The sequence below is a fragment of the Sander vitreus genome, chromosome 15 (assembly GCF_031162955.1).
Source record: "Sander vitreus isolate 19-12246 chromosome 15, sanVit1, whole genome shotgun sequence".
In the NCBI taxonomy this organism is placed as follows: domain Eukaryota; kingdom Metazoa; phylum Chordata; class Actinopteri; order Perciformes; family Percidae; genus Sander; species Sander vitreus.
The window spans coordinates 29,451,661-29,456,660 of record NC_135869.1 but is presented as its reverse complement, the minus strand read 5'-3'; the positions used below and the strand labels follow the sequence as shown (position 1 = coordinate 29,456,660).

At 43.1% G+C, this 5,000-nt stretch overlaps 1 protein-coding gene across 2 annotated transcripts in view; it reads left to right on the top strand.

Moving 5' to 3' along the window:
- Positions 1-3,064, top strand: part of nlk1 (nemo-like kinase, type 1) — a 19,893-nt gene extending 16,829 nt beyond the window's left edge. For both annotated transcript variants that reach the window (XM_078270024.1, XM_078270023.1), the window contains exon 12: positions 1-3,064. This exon is cut by the window's left edge and continues 1,680 nt beyond it. The gene's annotated coding sequence lies outside the window, so the exon portion shown is untranslated.
- The last annotated feature ends 1,936 nt before the right edge of the window (positions 3,065-5,000 follow it).

The window sequence follows — 5,000 nt, the reverse complement described above, 5'->3', positions numbered from 1 at the left end:
TAGTTCCAGGCTCAGGTGTCCCGTCTGTAGACCACATAAGGATGCACCAGTGTTGATCCTCAGTAAATAATCTCTCTACTGTAAGAAGTTACATCCCAACAGATTTCTGTCCTGTAATATCAAATCTAACCTCTGATTGGCTTAGGCTCCTCCAGACCAATCACGCTGCTGGGTTTCTACATGTTAAACTCTTTAACTACAAACTCCCCACATGATCCTCAATGTTTGGATTTTAGTTCAGTGAACAGGAACACAGTGATGCGTTCAAAGAGGCTCGGATTTTTTATAAACTGATCTGTCTAAAATGGAAATTAATTGGGTTTTAGTTCAGTGAACAGGAATGTGCAAAGACGGGAAACTAGCTGACTGATCAGTCTCCCCGGGTTGGTCCAAAAAGTGTCTCAGAACACACCGAAGAGACGCCGACTTGAGCGTACGTTCTGCGCGTGCTGAGACGTAATACAAAAAATGAAAACCGGAAATGACGAACACGTCACGTGGGTCTGGCTGCTCCCGACCATCATGGTCACTGAAACGTGTTTCTGGAAACATGTGAAGAGAGAAACAGGCCGTGCAGCTGCTGAATCTGTCTTCATTTCAGATCAACAAAGGTCAGTTTAGAAGATTAATGTCAGATGTTGAGAGACTCTAGTCACGCTCATCCTGCTCCCCGTTTCCTGGTTAGCTCTCCACCAATCAGATGGCTCATTGAGTCTGACTACCCGCCCTCCAACTCAGCAAGTCAGGTCGGCCCAAAATGAAGGCCGACGAAGAAGGAAGGAAGGAAAGTGGCGTCTGATAATGTTGAGCAGCAGCGTGACGTGCACCGCTGTAGATAAAGTAGTACCAACATGTGGAACCATCAGTCAGATCCCTACACCCACACGCTTTCACTGCACAGACTTTCCCAGGAACCTCTTATTTTTTTTTAAGGATCTCAGGAACTTTTTCGACGACGGCTAACTGTTGCCAGCGGCCCCCTCGACATTCAGCGGAGTTGGTTTGCTCACGTGTTTGAACGTACGTCTCTGACCTCCAGAGCTCCTGAGAACTCGTCCTGGCTCTAGTTTCAGCAGCTCCTCAGTTTCCTGGACCGTGTGTTTTGAAAGGGCAATGTGAGATTTTTCAATGTTCAATGTCCTGAAGCTCCAGCAGGCAGGCAGGGGCCCCTGAGGCTTCCTGGTCGGCCCCTCAGTTTCCTAATTTGTAACCCCTGAAACCTCAGCTCCTCTTGGACAGGAACCCAGCGCGTCTGCGAGGCCGACTTGTATATCTGCATGTGTATATTTATTCCCCCGCGGAGAGGATTTGGGTTTGAATGCTGTGCAATCGGTTGAGTTTGTCGGCGATGATACACGGAAAGAAATCCCGTACATTTTGTGGTAATTTTTATTTAATTCATCTTTAAGAAGTGATTTTTATTAGCAGTTTTGTTTTTGTTTGTTGTGATCTGATTAGATTTTTAACAAAAGTCAAAAGAGTCGGGAGAACGTTTTGATGATTGTTCCCTAAAAATATTTGTTAAAAGCGAGTTAACCTATGCACGCTGTCAGCACGTACACGTTAGTTTCTGTTTGAAAGTAGCAGCGTTTCCGTGTGCTCATATTATATATATATTTATATATATATATATATATATATATATAAATAAATAAATAATCGGGAGAATTTGTCTCTAAATTACGACTTCATTTCCTCCAACTGCTGAGTTAGTTCCCTTAAATCAACATTACGTGTAACATTATACCTTTTTACTCCATAAACATCCGTTCTGGACAGTTTTGTGTAAACTTTTGACATCCCAGGGTGAATTTGCAGAGATAAAATATGAAATTAGGGCCACAATCGATGGTCTCCTAGAAATGTCTATTCACCTGAAGGATTATGAACCTGACAGGTTCCTAATAATAATCCTTGAGGTGAGAGTATATTCTGCTGATAGTTTGGAGGGGAAATGGTTTAGTTTTTCCGTAGAGCAGAGGTCAGGACGTCCTGAGTCCCGTCTGCGGCTCGTTTCAGACCCCCAACGGTTCGGGACAGATTGTGGTTTCAGTTTAATAAGTTTAAAATATGTAAACGCGTCCTGAAGTTCCTAAACTGACCGTGATGATACGTTGACTAACGACATGACATCGTCCCTGAATAGTGTTCAGATTTAGCAGATAAGTTGATGACCAACTGTGATCGTTTGTACGAGACCTAAAATAAAAGATAAAATGAGTTTCTTTCGTCCGATAAGATCATTCAGTTTCTAAAGTCATCTCCAGCTTTTCAAACACTTCATTTCCTGACGACTTCTGCTTAGTTATGTTAAAAAGGTTGAATGTTGGACCCAAAGTCCCGCCCTTGAATTTAGGGAACAATAAATGAAAACCTTTTCCCCTTTTTTGATTTTTTTCTTTTGTGTTGTGTTGAGTAGAGATCCTTTAAACTCCATGACCTCCCTTCACTCTGTACACACACACACACACACACACACACACACACACACAGAGACACGCACACACACACACACACACACACACACACACACACACACACACACACACAGACAGACAGACAGAGACACACACACACACACACACACACACACACACACACACACACACACACACACACACAGAGACAGACAGACAGACACACAGAGACACACACACACACAGAGACACACACACCCTGTTGTTTTAACTCGATGACGTCCTCTCGGTCGTCTCGAGACATTAGACTCGTTTTTCTTCTATGAAAAGAAACTTGATGTTTTTATTATAAATATGAAACTGATGTTCGTCTTCGTTTTAGCAAAAAAGGTTTTTGTTTGTTTTTTTTGACTTGTGTTCCCAACAATACTTGAATTTCTTATTAAAAAAATAAAAAAAGAAGATGTTTAGAGTTAAAGTAGTGAATGATGACTAGATAACGGACACTGGATAACGCTCCTCTGATGTTCACGCCTCTCGTCTTCACAGCTTGATCCTGAATGGTTTTGGGATAAAAACCCACAACGAGAGCCGAGTTTGTGACCTGATGTTTGAGGACGTGGTTGTAAATAAAGCTTTTAAAAATCTGTGAATGAAGTCTGTGAATGTGCTGAAAAGATTTCTCTGTGGTCCCAGACTGATGTCATGAAGAGGTGTATGTATGACACGCCAACTCATACGCCATTATTGGCGTGTTATCAAGACTCATACCCTCTTCTTAGCGTGTTCATCAACGCCGTTTGGCCTCCATTGACTTCCATTACCTTGGGATGGCGTGTGAAATGACAGCCCAGTCACGTTATGTAATCTATTGATTTGTGTTCACGGGGATGTTTTTCTCCTTTTTGTCGTGGTGACCAGCACGAAAATGTAAAGTAATGTATTTCAATGGGAAGCATATTTCGTGATCACAGCACGAATACGGTAGGGAGTAGTATGAAAAGCCGAAAATCTGCGTCCCGCGAGTGGCGTTTTGTTCCCTGTCGTCTTCCTAATCCCAACTGTCCCGTTATTGTCGCGCGGCCGTCTCACAGCGTGTGAGGCGTCCTTTCCCCGTTGTTTTTTCCGAAACCAACCTCTGAATAGATGGTTCCCATTTTGTGCTGGCCACCACGAAACAAACGAGATAAACGTGTTGTACACAAATCAACAGATTAAAAATAATGTGACAGTTACACAAACTGCCCTGAGACTGCGTGTGAAATGACGCCGTAGTGAGTAGTATGAAAGGGAGAAAATCTGTAGGGAGGTTGGTCGGGGGGAGGACGGGTCAAACACAGGACTTTCACCAGGAGACCGGGGATCAGGTCCCACGTGTGACGTTTCCTAAACCCAACCGTAGTCTCGCGATAACACGCCACGTGGCTTTAGAAAGTGGCGTGTATGTTTACGTGAAGTCATGATGTCATTGAGAAAATTGAGAGCTTTCTAAAATTATTTTGGACTAGAACACAACACGTCAAAGAATTTAGATTTTGAAATGTAACCCTTTTTTTTCGACATCTTGAGACCCTGATTTAACAGACCTGAGATCTGTTGATCGTCTCCCGTTACTCCCCGCCAGACAGCGAATACATCGCTCCTGCGTGTCACGTTTCCTCAACCCAACCGTACCGTTGTTTTTTCCTAAATCCAACCCGAGCGGGGCGCCCTCTAGCTCTCCCAGTGAGAGCGTGCGCCCCAATAGGCTGAGTCCTTTGCAGTGGCGTGGGTTCAAATCCGAGCCCTTAGCTGCGTGTCCTCCCCCATCCCTCTCCCCCTTTCATGTCTATCCACTGTCTCTATCTAATAAAGGGAAAAGCCCCAAAACAATTATCTTTAAAAAAAAAAAATCTAATCCGAGCTCCAAATGCAACGTCCCGTTGTGGCGTAGACGCAGATAGCTCCTAATGCGTCCAGATAACACGCCACGTGGCTTTAGAAAGTGGGCGTGTCTGTTTACGAGAGTCATGATGGTGGTTAGATTTCAAACATTGCTTTCAGCTGTAACGTCACATTTTCTGCACATTCATAGTTTGATGTCATACCAAACAAAGGGGGATTTATAAAGTCAGTCTTCTTTCTTTCTTTTAGGACGTTGGGTTAATATTTCATTCTAGTATTAAAAAGTATTGAAAAGCTTTTACAGAAGTCTTAAATTTAACTTAGCCGGTGAATACTTCACATTTATATTTCTGTTTTCAGAGGAAGGTTTTGGCTCCTTTAGTCGCTGATTTACCAAAACTAAATCTCCTGAAGACCTTAAAGGACACAATCATCCCCTAACTGTAGATACATTACATCCATTACAATCTGCATATCAAGCGGGCCAGGGTGTGGAGCAGGGGGGGTCAAACTCAACTTCCCAGAGGGCCACACTGGAAAAAGAATCCCATCAACGGCCAGACATGTAGACTTTGACATGCTTTTATTCAATCGAAACAAAGTCAAATATTGTTGACTGTATTCCTGCATGTCTCATATAGTCACATTCACAGTTTGGTCCTCATAAAGCCCTAAAAATGTCAGAAAAAAAGTTCCTCA